Genomic DNA, 17,409 nt, shown 5'->3' on the forward strand with positions numbered 1-17,409 from the left:
TTAAGACTTCTGAAAAACAAACCCCAACCCAAAGCAATCAACCACACAAAACCAACCAAACAAAAACCATAACCTGCCCCCCTCTGCAATATGGTTTTAAACCCTTATATTTGTAAAGAGTATGGAATGGTTGTAACTGATAGAGCTGTACTTTCTGTGCTGCAGTTCTCAGTACATGTGCCAATGGATATTTTTTCATCTATTTAGCAGTGACCTAATATTCCCATAACTTTGTTATCCTTACTAGTCTTTTTAATCAACATTCCCAAATACATTTTTTTTTAAATCCGCACTCTTCGCAGCAACATTAAAACTCTAAATCCAGATTATTTCTCTAGCTTCCTTTTTGCCTTATTAGCCCAGGTAGTTTGTTGACTGTAGCTAATAGTTCTAACGATCAGGATTTATTCTGTAAATTAAATTTTAGTTAAAACTTTCAAGTGCTTCCATTAACCATATATCTCAGGAAATGTTGTGAATACAAATATCTGGGACTTTATTTTTTTTAATTAATTAATCCATTCATTTAGAATTAGTTTTGAAGTCTTCATATTTCCTTTGATTACAATGGTCCAGTAACAACCTATAATAATGGCTTTAGTGACAGACATAAAAGCAAAGATCTTAGTGCCATCATAGCACTGAGAACTGGGTGGAGCCAGCCCCAGAGATGCAGTCAGTGCAGGTAAGGTGTGCTGATGTGCTCCACTGACATCACTTGCTTTAACAGAATATGGTAAAAAGAGGACAGAAAAGTCTAAATAATCAGACAATTCTGTAAGTGTCCAATAAAGAAAGAACAACTGGTTTTTGGGCGATTAGTGACTAAGCTTTCCTTACTCCCCAAGCTTGGAAAAGAAGCCCAGTTCAGGGAAATAAGTTAGGATTTTTCCAAACCCTTTCCTTTCCCAGGACCTCTTAGGCACTACAATATCTTTGCCACCCAGGATTGTCATAAAGTTTTCTCATTGCCTAGTGTCTAATAACAGATCAAATGAGGAGAAAATCTGTGACTGCTCAGTTTAGAGAGGAGACAAATGAAAGAATCATCTGGAAAGTTTCAAAGAATTATGAAAATAATGAAGATGTAACAGACCTGGTCACTGACACATACAAAGCAGAGGCCTCTCAAAGGAACAGTAGGAGACTGGTTTCAAGTAAACAAAAATAATAAAAAATACTTTAGTGCACTGTAGGCACTGAAGTACTGGGCACTGACACCAAAGTCTGTTGTGTGGATACAGAGAGTATTAGCTGGTTCTGTAAATGGCCAGTGCATATGTGGAATAGAGGGAGGAGTGCCAGAGGGTTGACCTCTGCTTTATTTGCTCTGAATGTTGGGAGATTGCAAAGGAAATGCGCCCCACAATATGGCATGGTCACACCCCTTCTGTACATACTCAGTCTTTGAGCCATGGCTGGAGGCAGACTATTCTGCTTTGTCCAACAGGGCACTTCTTAGGGGCTGATGCTTTAACTCCTCTCCTTAACTCTGTCCCATAACAATTAATCTGAAATCTTGAGGTCCATCTTCTGGATTTAAACTCATCAGCAAAGTCAAAGAGAGTGTGCACACTTGTAGCATTGGCAGCAGATCAGAGAATGATGGGATGGTAAGGGTTGGCAGGCACCTCAAAGATCACATGGTTTCAACTCCTCTGTCATGGGTAGGGACACCTTTTACTAGGACAGTTGAAGGTTATAATTATGTGGTCAGATGTCCACATTGAAACACTGTTTCGTGACCAGCTTTCTCTGCTCTTAATTCTACCTTAACTTTATTCAATAACTGCTGAAATGACTCAAAATAACCTCCTGGAACTGTGTTCTGGCTATATACTTCAAATCTAACTCTTCATATATCCATAATTATGTGAGACAAATATTCATGACAGAGAGCAGATTACAGGTGCAGGAAAAGAAGAACAAGATATATTAAAGAAGACTTCCGAATGCAGCAAAAGAAGGGTCAAAATGAGCTCTGTTCGTGAAGAGCAGGAACAAGAAAAATAAGGATGATGAAGCAGGCAACTTCTAGCTGATGTCATGAGAGACATTTTCTTCCTAATAAGTGTCTAAGTGCCTTTTCCCTACACATTCTGGTTCTGCATAGTGGAAGCTTTAGTCTTTTCTGTATTTTAACCTTGAATCTGTGGGAGGTAGGATTAGGCAGTGGCCCTCATGTATGGACTAAACGGTCCTGAGATAGGAGCAGGACCTATATCCAGTCTTCTCATGATGACAAGTGGCAAGTTAAAAAGTACATCTTCTTACAATTATTTTACAATCAATTGTGCTAGGCTAAAATGAAAACTGGTGAAGCAGTTATTATCTCCTTAAACAGGAGTTGTTTTTATGAGTTTCAAATAAAAATAATAACTCCATCTAATAGTTTTATACAGAGTACAGTATGTGCAGCACCCTTTTTTTGGGGAAAAGAATCCCATCACAAACCAACACCAAGAAACCCAAACAAACAGGAAAAAATAAAGTCTTTAAAAGTGTTGTATTTAATATGGATATAGCTTTTATCTTATTTAAAACAATTTTATTGACTTACGTTGATTAGATAGAGGAAAATATGCTGATTTTGTTTTCTTAATTTACTCAGATGGGTAAGTGAATGAATGAACCAGTAACATGGCTGCTTACTTTCTCAAACTGCCTTTTGTAATGGGCCAAAGTGGGTTTGCTTTTGGCTGAGGGAAAATATTTGCACAAAGAATTAGTGGTCAGCCGCTGCATGCAGTACCAGGAGTCAGCCATCTGGATTTTGCATCAGGTGCCCAAAGAAAAGAGAAAAATTCTTTGTCCTACATAAATCTCCGGAGCAAGTTTCATCCAGATCCTCAGTCGGATGTTGCTTTGGATGCCACAGAAACCTTACCTTCAGTTGTTTGTTAGTGTTCCCTGCTTCTGGATTTGCAATGATCCTGACATTCTGTTCCTATGGTTAGGGTGTTTGTTTTCTCTTCATTTGTCAAAGTAATAATGTCAGGAAATACTAACCTTCAGTGACCTACAGACATCTTTAAATCTTTCTTGTCAAGCCATACACAATCTCAGAGAACAAAGAACCCTCTCTTCAGTCCCATGCCTTTGCCAAAATATTTCTATGTTTTCTGGGAGGGACCAGCAAGATATTCAAGGAGAAACTGCCAGGTAAGACAAGCTGTCACTAAACACAGATCTCACTGATTCAATCAGAGGGGAGGGTTTCTTTTGTGTCAGGTAGAATTGCTGCTTTCAAATCAAAAGTTTTATCATCATCAGGAGCTATTGTCCAAGAAGCATCCACTGAGAGATTAAGCACTGAATGGGGACAGTCCACTAAATCAATTAATGCTGCTAGACTCTCTGGCCATCATTCCACAGGCACTGATGAGCCACATGGTAAAATAAAGTTCAAGCACTATAACAGACATTCCTTACTAGGATGACAACACAAAAGTATTTTTTTCTAATAATATTACCAGAAATAGCTGAGTTGTTATTTTTATCTTTTTTCAAATGTGTCTAAAATTATGCTAAAACCATATGACTTCAGACATGGCCCTTAAAGACTAATTGCTGTCTTTTTCCAAATGCAGTTCATTGAAATTGCCAGTATAACTAGGGAACACATAAAGTGCCTGTTCCTTGGGTGGATGTGTACTCTTTTTACAAAATTACTAATTTATTTCTCTTTTCAGAGATAAAATGCGACATAAGGCAGATAAACAGTGCTCAGGGGCCAAATTTTGTGTAAGTCTTGGCATTGCTGAAACAGAGAACAGACAATGTATGGAGTTAGCACATCTGTCTGCAAATCTAATTTCACACCTGAAGATCAAGCTATACCTCAAAATTGTATGTGTATAGAGATATATGTTTATGCATTTATTATTATTACTTTGATTTCCAAATTGATAATCTCCCCGGTATGTTAATTGATGATATTCTTGCTAATGCAGCTCTTAGATGATCTAAAAGTTTAATGGATTTTGCATTGTTCTCATGTATAACCAGTCACTGAATAGAAGAGATATATGACTGTGATTTCTAAGCCTTATAGTAAAAATATCAAAACTTAGAATAATCACAAACAGAAAGTTAACAATTTGTGTTCTTGTGTACAGCTTGAAATCTGGCTGCTTTTCCAGGGCAGGTAAATAGCTATAAAAGAAAAAACATCATTTTTCTAGAACCCAGGTTACATTTATTTCTTTGAAATATATTGCATAAAAATAGTAATTTTCATATTATGCATGTAACATTTCTTTGTCATAGTGTCAATGCATAATGTCTCCCTTGAAAAGGCCATCAGTCTGAATATCTATTAGAAATCTCTTTCCTGAATTATTTACACAACTGAACAATTAGTTTTCTTTTGTTTAGATGGGTACCTGCATTTTCAATGTTTATAAATGTTTTTCAATGTTTATAAATGTAGTTCAGGGCTGGCACAACTGAGTTTTCCACAACTAATTACTTCATGGTATGTGTAAGAAACGTGGTTTATTTAATAAGTGAATTCTGTAAATGAATCCTAAAATGGAAACTGCAATTGGTCTTTAGAAAGGCATCACATGCTGCCATTGAAGACAAAATGGTTTTCATGCCATCTTTGTACTGTAAATTTATTACATCTCAGTTAACTGAAATTTCTTCACCATTCTCTTTCCGTCTATGAATTGCAGGGCAATCCAGTTTTCTCACACGAAGAGCAGAATTACATTAATTTAATTATCCAGTTCTATACATATGAAATATCATTTGATCCCCTTTGCAATGGTGCTTCCAATAGCTCCCAGCAGCAGGTAGTCAGTGAAAGATATGAAAGGTTCTGTAGCATATTGCTTTACACAGTGATTTCTCAGAAAGATCAAACATGCCAGATGTTAAACTAATATACATTGAAGTATTTCTTTTTTGAGAACACTTAAAAGATTAGGCTGCAGAAATAATTTACATTTCCTGTAACCTAATTTGCAATGTGTAAAGTAATGCTAGAAGCCCACTTTGAGCTGAACACCCAGAAGCAAAACTTTATTGCGGTATGTTTTCAGATCAACTGAGGATGAAAGAATAAGGAAAGCATGCTCCTAGAAATAATGTTCAATACTGGGCAGGTCCCATCTTGCATCTTTCTTCTCTCAACCTAACTTAGAAGCAGTTGAGGCAAGTGAGACAGCAAAGGATTGCATGATTGTTTTCTTATAATTATGGCACTGTGGTTTGCTACTCTGTGACAGGAATATACTGTCCTTTCTGTTTTTCTCCTGAGCTCAGACATTTTGTGGAAGGCTGATTCCTTTGTCATGAGCACTGAGCTGTGAAAACACAACAAAATATATGACATGTTTATTTTGGAACTTACTGTCTATGTTAATTCACATATCTTGTACCTGCATTATCTTTGTTCTGTACTCATGTGCAACGTCAATTACTGTAGGTGCAGTGACACTTCAAAATTACTGGTGCCTAATGACATAAATTTTCTCAGGTATGCATTTCCCTGAACCCTGTCACTATGTGCTCATGTAGACATTGACTCTGTGGTTGCTTGACAATAACCATGATTGAAAATCATAAGCACAGAAACACACATTTAGTGGGTGAGAATACATGGATTTTTTTCCATCATGACATGGCTATTTTAGAAAAACTGCAGCATGAGTTGTAATGTTTGTTTTTTATTTCTTTCTGGCTCCCATTCACTTGTATGCTCACAATGAACAAATTCCTTGTTCTGTGAAAACACTAACACATCCTTCTCCTCCCAAATCCAACATATTCCCGCAGAAATGGAAAAAAAATTAAAGGCCACAGAGATCGGAATTTCAGGCTGCTGAAAATTAAACAGTCTAAAATACTGCCAAAAATGTCCCCAATATTTCAAAATACTTATAAGGAAATATTTGTACATGAGAATTCAGAGGATGTCCTTTTTTCCTTCTCATCTCCCCTCTAAATTAGGTACAGAAAACACGGGGTAGGAAATGCATGTTGCAGAAGCTGAAGCAAGCCAATGCTGGAAAAGTTTTAGCAGCAAATTTATGCCTGGGTAGTAGCTGGCCAAGAAGTCTGAAGATATGAATTACTGGATGAAATGTAAGAATGGAATGGTGTTGGTCCTGGAACCTAGAACTGACTGGACAAATACACCTGGGATGAGGGTAAGGTCAGTCAGGGAAGGAAGACAAAAAATGAGACAGGAGAAGAAATTGAAGACATGAAATGTTAAAAAAAAAAAAAAAAAAAAAAAGACAAAGAAAATAAGGCAAAACAAAAGCAAATGGGGTAACCTGAAGTGCAGGAAAAGAAACTGAAGCTTGCCCAATTGATCCTCATTGAAATCTTGAGATGTCAATGGGAAGAAGTTGGAGAAAAAGAGGACAAAGAAATGAAAGTCAGATTTGGGTTGCAGGGGAAGATGTGTCGTTCTGAGTGCCTGGTGCTGTGACACCTGCTCCCAGCTGCTGCAGGCTCCCCATTTTACAGACATTGGAGTAATGATGGGCGCCTAATTTAGATTTTCTCTCCTAAGCCACATGCCTAATTTATAGCCTTTTTAGTGTCAGCAGGAATATCCAAGTCTCATCTGAGCCTTAGTGCTTGCATATAAATATTATTCAGCAGCCTTTTGGCAGCAGCAGGGATAGAAACCCATTTTCCAGGGAAATGTGTAACTCCCTTAGTCAAAATATTTTATTTTGTTAATTTCAACACTTCTGGCTCCTTTCCCAGTGTTTCTTATTCTTGATAACAAATTATGCTGAGGGCTTTGCATATGAGGTGCTTCACTTATGACACTTTAATTCACTTCCTTCTTCTATCCCCTGCAAAAAGAAAGCAGGATTTTTCTACAGGTAAAAGGTATAGCCGGGGGCAGGGCAGGGATTGTGTGGTCTTGTAAGCAAAGTCTGAACCTTATTAAATGGGATCAAATTAAAATTTTAGAGTCAGATTTTATTTCTTTTAAATAGAGGTTTACAATTTGAATTAAGTGATCTTAACCTATGTTATGTGTACAAAAAGGCTAAGATTTGGTGAGAAGCCCCAGAATGCTGGTATAAACCTTACTGAATATTTCCTATCTAATCTAAATAGTTATGTCCATTTATGTGTAGAATTGCTGTGCTGTACTGTAAGAATGAGCAAAAGAATCATCACAACCAAGCAACTACCTCTATTATGTAAAAATACTAGTGACCCAAAGTTCCCTTCAGCATTTTACTACAGAAGACTACATCCTCAATTCTACAAACCACTCCTTCCCTAGAGGCTTATCGGGTCATGATAGTGAAAAATGGCAAAATGCTAAATGTGAAAAGATACAATTGCTACAATTGCAGTTTAGATCTATATGCAATAAGAAAACTATTGATAGAAAAATATTTGTTGTAAACTCTGTAGTTTTAATCCTGTGACATTCCTTTGATGCTATTTATATTCCTTTAAAATATTTTTATTACTTAGATTTTTAAATTTTTGATATGTTATATTTTCCATTAAAAAAACATTAAAACAAACATTCTGCTTATCATCTAGTTTGTAGTGCAACTTGGAAAATACAAGTAGAATATTTGTACTGTTTTTCACACACATTCCATTCTCATTTTCCTGCAGTATACTGGAAATCTGTGTCAGAGTCTGTGCCTTTGGCACACATTTGGGTAAACAACATGAATATGTTCTGGTATGGAAAGATGAAATATATCTGTGACATGAATAACGCAAACTGCTGAATACTTAAAGAGAAAGGAAATCAAAGGGACTTGTTCTGAGACTGTAAGACATACTCTAATTTTCTTGGTTCTTGAATTACCTGAACATATCAGAGAGTTGCAAATATCCTGATTATTTTTATTATTTTGAGTGTTCTGCATGCCAGAGAATGATCAGCCACGTTCCACCATGCAGGCTATATTAACAACTTCTTAAATGCATCTTCTATTTGCAAAGGTTCTGAATGCACAGTTTGTTCTTAAGAGTTCAATTAAAGAGCTTGCCTGTAAATCAAGAACAAAACCAACACAAAAAGCACAACTCAGCTTCTGTGAAGGTATGCTGTTGCCAGCAATAAATGTGGAAAAAGCCATTAAAATGGTTATGGAGCCGAATAAAGGCTCAGGATTATTGGACTGTTTGCACTGGCTGTGCATACAGTTTTAACAAAATCAATGCCTACATCAAACATGCTACAAATAGTCTTCAAAGAGTGTTCGATTACAAAGTAGGTGAAAAACTGTAAATTTCAGTGCACTGCTATTAGTGTGCATTTTCAATTCCTTTGCTTGGAAAAGTGAAATTTGTATATCTTCTGCTTGAATTATGGCTAAATTATTTTCACTCTTAAAACCAGGTTTTAATTCCAAATTGATGTATTTACATTTAGAGGTTATTTTCTGAAAACACTTGTTCAAATACCCTGACACTCTTTTTTTTCCTTGTCAATAAAAGACTGCTAAAGTATTGTGAAAAAATGGTCATGCTTGATCAAAGGGAGCCTACCCACCAAACCTTCTTGTTCCAGCTACAGGAGGCATTGTGCTCGCAGGATCTCATCCTGCTGAAGGACTTCAACCACCTTGACATCTGCTGGGAAAGAAGCACAGTGACCTTTAGACAATTCAGGAAGCTCCTGGAATGTGTGAATTTCTGAGTCAGGTAATAGACAACCCTACCAGAGTGGGGGGGGCAATCTGTTGGTCACAAACATGAGAGAGCTGATTGGGGATGTCAAGACTGGGGGCAGCCAGGGCTGCAATGATCACATGCCGGTGGAATTCCCAGTCCTGAGGAATATAGGTCAGGTAAAGAGGAAGATTAGGCCCCTGAACTTTAGGAAAACAATTTCCAGCTCTTCAGGGAGATACTCAATAGGATCCCTTGGCACACTGCTCTCAGTAACAAGGGGGTGTGACAGAGCTGGCAGATTTTTAAGGAAGTCTTGCATAGATTGCAAGAGCTAACAGCCACCAGGAGCAAGAGATCAAACAAGGAAGGCAACAAACCAGTATAGCCAAGCAGGGATCTGATAGTCAAACAGAAGTGCAAGAAGCAAGTGCACAAGCAGTAGAAACTAGGACAAGTAACTCTGGAAGAGGAAGAAGATGAACTTGTTGTGAAGGGATGGGGTGAGAAAGGCTAAGATGAAGCTTGAACTGAACCTTGCAAGAGATGCAACAAATAACAGGAAAGACTTCTACAGGTATGTTAACTAGAAAAGGAAGGTTAAAGAAGGTTTACCCACCTGATAAACAATGCTGGAAAGTTGGTGATAAAAGATGAGGAGAAGGCTGAGGTACTCAAATTTTTTGCCTCAGCCTTCAACAACCTCTTTTCACAAACCTCTTGAGTGGGTGGACAACCCAGTTTAGAGAAAAGTATCCCTGCCCATGGTAGGAGGGTTGGAACTGGATGGTCTTTGAGGTTCCTTCCAACCCAACCCAGTATAAAACCCATAATAACCCATTTGATAGTGCTATGATTATGATATATATGGAATAAAGAAACAAGACAATATACAAGGGATTCAGTTGCCTAAATGAAGATGTCCAGTGTCACTTAGGATGTATTTTGCCATTCAAGATAACTACACAAGTCTGGGTGACTCTGACATCCCTATGCAGCAGCAAGAGAAAGTACACAATGCCTAAAATGACAATGTTTGGGTAAGCAAATCTCATGCTGTCAGTCCTATTGATGTGCAACCCCTAGTGCTGGCACCTTAATTCTTGTCAAGTTTTTCCTAGGCTTCATACTAGCCAAGAACTGAGGAACTGAAGGATGGTACTAACACCTTTACAGGTCAGCACAAGACAACCCTCAAAGCAGAATGGGAGAAAACAGAAAGAGTGCTTGATTTAAATTCTAGACCGTAATATATATAATCATCTGGAATGGCTGATAGAAGGAGCTGATCCCCTGTTTTCAATACTGAATGAGAGGTGGTAAGTAGGACATGGTACTTAATGACTTATTACCAAAAGCACAGATTATGGAGTTTTTTTGTGTAGGAACACCCAGAAGAGTCTAAATGAGGAAAAAGACTGCATTAACAAAGAAAAGAAAAAAAAAAAAAAAAAAAAAAGGATACTTTCATGCTCCAGACAGAAAATGAGGACCTGAATAAAATGTTGTGCAATTTTTTCTTTTAAGGTATTTTGGGGGATTTTTGAGATGCTGACTGGACTTAAGGTCCTGACAGATCTGAACAAAAGATGCTGCCAACAAATCTGGCAGATGCAGGCAGGCTGGTAGCATTCCCCTCTGGGAATGGGAGGATGGGAAAGTATGCCAAATGCTGCTTAGCAAATCCCTTAACAGTGCACTCAATGACAAATTCTTAAAGATGAAATGTATTGACATTTGCAGCCCTTTTCTTTTGCAACAATTTCATTGGACAGTTATAGTTGTGCAACTACCTTCAGCAGGATTTTATGTGGCAGTCATGCCGAAAGCGTAATCCTTCATTTCTATGCTATTCTATTCTGCAAGACTTTTTGTAACTTCAGTTGCACACTCAGCTCAGGTTTCTCCCAGACATAACAAGGAGGTAAAAAAAAAAACAACAACAACAAAAAAAAAGGTTATTTGAGACAAACCACAGTTGATTTACCTTAAAAGGTTTCTCAGAAGACAGTACATCTAAGATAAAATGACAAGGGTGCTGAGTCAACCTCATGGTTTTCCAGTTCAGCGCAGGCTCTTTCTGATGCTGTAACACCACTGCTGTGCAGAGTGATCTTTTGGATACCTCAAGAAGTGTCAAAAAGACACTTGTCTCATGCATTTTGCAGATCCTATTTGTAAGACAGGACTCTCTGGATTCAAAAAGCTATACACATTAGCTTTTTGGCTTCAGACAGAAGCTCACTATTGCATTCTTTTGCACTGAATAGAGGCTTTTACAGTGTAATGTGCTTTTATCTAATTCATAGGGTTACTTCTAGCCAGCCAACAAAACTGCAAGTAACTGTAGTTGTTAAGCAGTTATTTAATTTCACCTTGAACAGGTTGGGATTTTCTCTATATTATTTTTATCTCCCACCAGGGTAAGATGAAAGAAGTCTGGAGGCATGGCACATGTACAAACTCTGTTAGGTTTCTCTGCTACGTGAATCCCTACATCACTGAAGTTGTTGTGTTAGGTCTTCCCATAACATCTTTGTTGCTTATTCTGGCCTGATGTTTTTGTTGATGATTGATTTTACACCTTTCATTCAGAAAGACTGCAATGCACTATTTTATTTATGTAAAAGCTCTCAGTTTAAGCACCCAATTGAATGCAACCTTTTACTGAATGAAATTTTTTTCATCTGGTTTTATAAGCTGAACTGACTGAACAGTAAGTCAGAGTCGGCACAAAGGGTAGGATAGGACACTGCACCTACAAACAGGTCCTAACCTGATGAAGGGAGATGAAGAAGCTGAACCACCCCTCTGGAGGTGTTTTGATTGCACAGATGTTTTAGATGAGCTCAGCTGTCTAACAGCAGACAGAGTTAATTAATGGCAATTGTCTGAGCTGGACTTGTCTTGGACCAGAGTTCAGAGACATATGCCCTTTAATGCAAGCAGCCACGTGTGCAGCTTCTGCCTGTTCTTAAAGGTAAGGCAGGTTCACTAATGCTGCTTCTTGTTAAAGCCGTCAGGCCAGTTTAACAACTTGGCTTCAATGAGAAGTTATCAAAACCAGCCCCTTCTGTATCAGTTTATTAAAAACAATATTTACTTATTTACAAATCCATCAATATGAGGTGCTAAGAAAGCAATTCAATGTGATATAGCTGTAAGTAGTATATTATATTGGTTGCACTTTTGGGACTCCATCAAAATGGAAAGATCTGTGAGAATGTTTCCTGGACAGGGCAATCATCATCACTCTAATAATGAGCCCCAGTTGTTGCCTCATTTCTATTGTGCAGAGAGCAATGTAGCAGAGAGAAAGGAAGTATTAGAGAAGGAGTGTATTTCTGTAGGCTAGTGGTTTGACTACTGATCCTAGAGAATGCCCTGAGATCTGGTTCTTTCTTGCTGGTCGGCTGATGCAGATGGATAGTGAGGATCCACTGCAGATTGAGGCAGTCTCAGGCACAGAGGATTGGACACCACAACCCCCAGCCTTGTCAGGGGCTGGGCTGGATTGCAAATTCTTCATTCTTGGCTGCCTATAAGCCCAAGTTCATTAGTATATTTGGAGAGTCCTTACATTCCCTGGCCCAACCCAGCTCAGCTCTGTCAGAGGATGAGCACACTATCCAGGCAGCGTAGGCTTGGGAGCCCTTGGGCGAAAGATTCCAGTGTTTGCCACCTGGATTGTTGCAAGGCAGTGAACAGTATTTGGGACAAAGTGGATTTGGTTCAAAGTGCCTCTGACAATCAATCTGTGCATCAATCTGCAGATGCCTCTGTGCATCAACCTGCTTCATCCTGGCATCCCTGTCTTCTCCCTTATCATCTGTTTGTGGTTCCCTAGCTTGTCCTCTTTTCCTGGGCTGAAACTTTTGTAGCAGTAATCATGACAGTGCATAGCCTAAAACAGGTTCAAAAGAGATGCCTCTTTATGATTGGCCTCATGTCTCTATATGCTGTGTACATGATGCTCAGTAGTGGGGTAAGAATTGTGGGACATCTCAGGGGTGGGATTAGTGTGACATAACCTCCTCACGGGTAGGAAGAAACAGAAAGTGATGGGCCAAGACAGCAAGGAGCCCCCAGCTTGTCTAGGAGGCTAATGAATCACACAGAGGCTCACAAGCAGTGGGTGTGAGACAGCACAGAACTTTACTGACTGCTGCTGGGCCAGTTCTGAGCAGGCAACAGACCAAATGCATTCAGGCAAAGCATCTACAGCAACTGATCTGTAGCTCATTCAGGCAAAGCAGCTGAGTCAAAGGCCCTTCTTTTGTCCTAAATCATGGAGTATTTTCATCTCTGGGCATTCAATTTAACAGCATCCCTCCTACCTCACCTTTTTACAGGTAGTACAGGTACAGGCTGATATACAACCTACAAAGCACTGTGGTTACAAACCTTCTTATGGGAGACATAGAGGCAGAAATACAGCACAGCTGAGACAATTTACCTCTAGAGAAGAAAATTCAGGAATCAGAGGCATGAAAAAGTCACAGTGACATAAGAAAGTACCTGACGAGTTTGGATCTGTAGCTGCTGGTGTCTGTCTCTGTGAATGCTGCGAGCCAACTCCTCACGTGTCAGGCCCTGCATGAGAAAGGCTCAAACTGTGGTACATCATTCTACAGCCAAAGCCATCTGAGTTTCTGAACAGGGATAGTTGTTTTGCTTTAACTCACAGATGGCAACTGGATAATCTACAGTCTAGGCCCCGACCAAGGAACTCTTTTAGCACTCTGCAGTACCTACCTTTTTGATAAATCTCTAGCCTTTGAAAGGCTGTGTGTTCATAACACTTTGTGACAAGCTTCTCTTAGAAATTAAGGAGCATTTTTCTTCTGAACATAAATAAGAATATAGTGCAATTCATTGAACTTCATTGAAGCACTTCTGGATTTATGTTAGTGTAGCTGACAGCAGAATCAGACTCTATATGCATTGGCATGTGCTGTATAGGACATTGTAAGAAAAAACAACAAATTTAACCTTCTTTAACCATGTTTTAGCTTGCTGGTGGATCTGAGCTTTAAACACTACACTCTAGTCTAATGCCAGAAATTTTACCTGCTTTCAGATCTCTCTATTTTTAACTGTTTGCCAAAGCTTGAAAACTCTAGGTGTAAAATACAGTTAAGGAGTTTTACATTCTGAGACTTGCCAAACATAGTCCATGTCTCCCCTTCATTAATGACTTATATTGTAGCATGTCTGGAAAACTATGACTTTAATTAGCAAAAAAATAGAAGGTGCTTTAAAACATAGCCAGTTGCAGCTTATTAGTGATGCTTCTTAGAATTATAACTTAGAAAAGAATTTCATTTACTCTAATCAAATGAAAAAAAAAAGTGTAATATCATGTTGAAAATTTCAATTTCTTCTGGCTAACTAGAGAACAGATATATGCACATGAAAGATTTCATGTGAAGGAGTTGTGCACACAAATGTCTCTGCCCAAGAGAACTCTCTCATGTTGTTCCCAGTTAAGTGGGTCTGACATCCGATAGAGCCATTTGCACCAGTGAAAGTGGATGTAACAGACTACCAAAAGAAAATTAAACTTTGTTTTTTCTGGATGCAAATCCAGATCCATTGTTCAATTTAAGCAATAGCAAATGTCTAGGCATCACCTTTCCCTCGCTTTCTCTGCTCTGTTCTTACTGGGTTGTTAATGTCAAGCCATGAAAAGAGAGTAGAATGAGTTCATTAAGTTACTTCAGATTTACTATGCAAATTAAATAGTTTTATGAGCTTAAACAAAATTATATTGTCAACTGAAGGAAAAGCATAAAAAACCCCAAATGCACAAGAATGGAGAGAGCAGGAAAAATGAAAAATGAAGGGACAGGTTGTTTTTATGTTGTTCCATGATGGTTCAATACACTTTGAGCAAATAAATGGTTTTCTCTCTTTTTTGTCTCTTTAGAAGTTTTGTCGACACCATAGCTGCAGTATGAATTTTAGGATGATTCATATTCTTGTAGCCTGGTGTCTGGGACAAAAGTCTGTATTTAGCTTCAGCTTAGATTGTCTAAAACTTAAGTAACGCCCATGTTTAGAATGGACTTCAAGTATTCTGTGGGACATGACCATCCTTAGCACTTCTGCTTGAGCTTATTGCAAAAGCTGATAGGACAACTCATGTAGCCGTGTTTTGGCTGGGTTGTAATTTAGTTTGTGTCTTTCCTACATTCTCTCTGGAATATAAGCATGGTCTGCCTTGAGTCAGGTAAGCATCACACACAGAAATTTATTGCAACCTTTGGTCCACCCCTTGGCACAGTTTACAAAGCAATGCAGATGCAGCAGTTTAAACATCAGTCGATTTTCCGTATTCTTGTAACAAAATCTCCACTATTGTAGTATTAATATGTGATGGACCAGTTGTATAAGTAAATGTTCATTTGATTCATAGTCATCTTCACATTTAATTGCCAAAACTGGTCTGATATTCTTTTAAAGTTTGCTTAGTATGGATTTAAATGATGTATCCTTGGCCTGAGAACCACAGAGAAATCTAACCAATAATTAAAAACTGACCTTGAGTTTTCCATTTGTGTACAAGTGCTGTACATGGATTCCACTTCTAATTCTGAGGAGGAAAAATAGCTATGAATCACTGTTGGTCTTGTTAAGAATAACAATGGATAAATTGTTAGGTTAAAACAGGTTTCTAAGATGAAATCTTCATTTAACTTTATGTGGCAATTATTTTAAAAGCAGCTAGATAAAAAGAGACATTAATATACTTTCTTTAGTATTTTCAAATGTGCTGCAACATAAAATGCCTGATAAAATTATTAAGATTATTTATTTCAGTCTCATTGCCTTTACATGTCTGAATGGCACCCAGCCATTACTTAGTTTAGCATTTACTCAGTTTAGTATTTACTCAGTTTAGTATTTAATACTGACAAAAAAAACCTCTCTCTTTTCAAAATTAAATTGCTAGAGTGCTCTGGTTTGTATGTTAAATCTAAATACATATATTTTGCCAATTAAGTGAGAAAAAAGCACGAAATAATTTTTAAAAAGCCAAGGGTTTTTTTATTTTTTATTTTTTAATTTGTAACATCTTGATAGGTAATGTTTTTTTTTAGGTATGCCCTGTAATCAAAAGATGCAGAAAAGGGTGAAGAGAAACTGACTTTTAAAACATAGCTATTTTAGTGAAAGGTAGCAGTCCTGAACCAAAACACAAATTGCATATTTTGTTCCCCAAAATATGAGCTTCTATACAGTGTAAAGCTGATGAGCCAAGATTTTACTTATTTCACTTTTTGAGGTTCATTTTGCCCCTGTGGCTCAAACTGAACTGTACCTTCCTCATCGAGGCACGCCTTCAATTCTAATTGCCCTATCTAGACTCAGGATAACTAAAACTTCCAGAATCTGGCTTCCTGTGTTATATTTAACATGTTAAAGATAACTGCAGGCTTGATTTTAGTTGCCAAGACTTTGTAGCAAGTAAATTTTGTAAGCAAGAAAACAGAAGATAAACCACAGATAAAACCACAACAATTTCTTAATTAAGAGAAAACACCATCAAGTTGTATTTTTAAACTAAAAGGTGTTCTCTTTCTTCCCATTTTTACCATTGTGGCTGCTTTAAATCTCCATGTTCTGGTTATCATAGGGTAAATGGCCAGAAAAATACAAATTATTCTCAGCATTGATGTTGATAATTAAATTGTGCTAAAAGTTGTGATTCTACAACCCTTGCACTGTGGATCTTACTGTACTTAGGCTACAATATAGTAGAATTAATTTAATTACTTTGGTTTAGGATACCAGGGGTTATGGTACATTTTATATAGTTTCTCAGAAACCTTGGATATTATGAAACTTAGAGGTTTGTTTTTCAAGAGGCCCAATATTATAAAGCATAGAAGTCTGCATTGCTCTCTAAGATCTGTATCACTTCCTCCAAATGGGATCCACAAGAGTCAGGAGCTTAAGTAGAAGTGATTTATAATAGTCAATAAGAGATGCTGAATAGAGAATATATCTTAACTTGTTGAATCATTTAGTAATTTACATTGGAATCTCTCTCTGAGGTTGCCTCTCAAAGCAACTCAAAACTTGTTAGGGCAGATTGTCCAGTGTTATATGCAGTTGAATTTAGAAGGTGTCTAAGGGCAGAGATCCCACAACCTATCTGAGCAAACTGTTTCTGTGGTTTATCACCTTTACTGAGAATACATTTTTTTCCTTGATTGCATAGAGAATTTCTTGTGCTGCAATTTGTGTTCATTGCATCTCATTTTTGCACTGTATACACCTCTGAGAAAAATTTGGCTCCATCATCTCTATAACCATCCATTCCCCTGCAAGTAAAATACAATTAGATTTCCCCTTTGATCTCCTTTGATTTCCTCTTTGGCTGAGTAAAAGCTGTCTCTGATTCTCTCTGTACTTCCCAGTTCTCCTGATAATCTTGGTGGTCTTCCACTGGAGTTACTCTAACATGTACAAGGAAGATCACAACTGAACATAGAACTCTAAACGCAATTTCAGATGTGTCAAATATAGGGAATAATCCCTTCTCCTGAATGTTGCACATTCTTGCTAATAAGTCCAGGATGGTGTTGATCTGCTGCTGGCTCCTGTTCATATTGCCATCCCTGATGTCTGGTGGTAGTTTACTCATCCAATCCCTATGTCTCTAAAAGTGAGCTATGGGAGACAGTCTGTAGAGCCCCACTAAATCACCACTTTACATAGACCAAAAACAATGCAACAAGAAAGGAGCCCTCATCTGTGTATTAATGCTGCAGGGCTAACTGA

At 37.9% G+C, this 17,409-nt stretch overlaps 1 long non-coding RNA gene across 9 annotated transcripts in view; it reads right to left on the reverse strand.

Annotated features, from left to right (window-relative positions):
• LOC146767339 (uncharacterized) overlaps window positions 1-17,409 on the reverse strand; it is a 184,133-nt gene that overhangs the window by 6,361 nt on the left and 160,363 nt on the right. For 6 of the 9 annotated variants that reach the window (XR_014955595.1, XR_014955593.1, XR_014955592.1 and 3 more), the window contains 2 exons: window positions 15,163-15,214; window positions 7,811-13,212 (listed from right to left, as the gene is read on the reverse strand). This is a non-coding gene — a long non-coding RNA (uncharacterized LOC146767339). The remainder of the gene's footprint in view (window positions 1-7,810; window positions 13,213-15,162; window positions 15,215-17,409) is intronic. The other 3 variants (XR_014955590.1, XR_014955588.1, XR_014955591.1) reach the window with 3 other exon arrangements.

This window comes from Lonchura striata, chromosome 5 (genome assembly GCF_050655825.1).
Source record: "Lonchura striata isolate lonStrDom1 chromosome 5, ASM5065582v1, whole genome shotgun sequence".
Classification (NCBI taxonomy): Eukaryota; Metazoa; Chordata; class Aves; order Passeriformes; family Estrildidae; genus Lonchura; species Lonchura striata.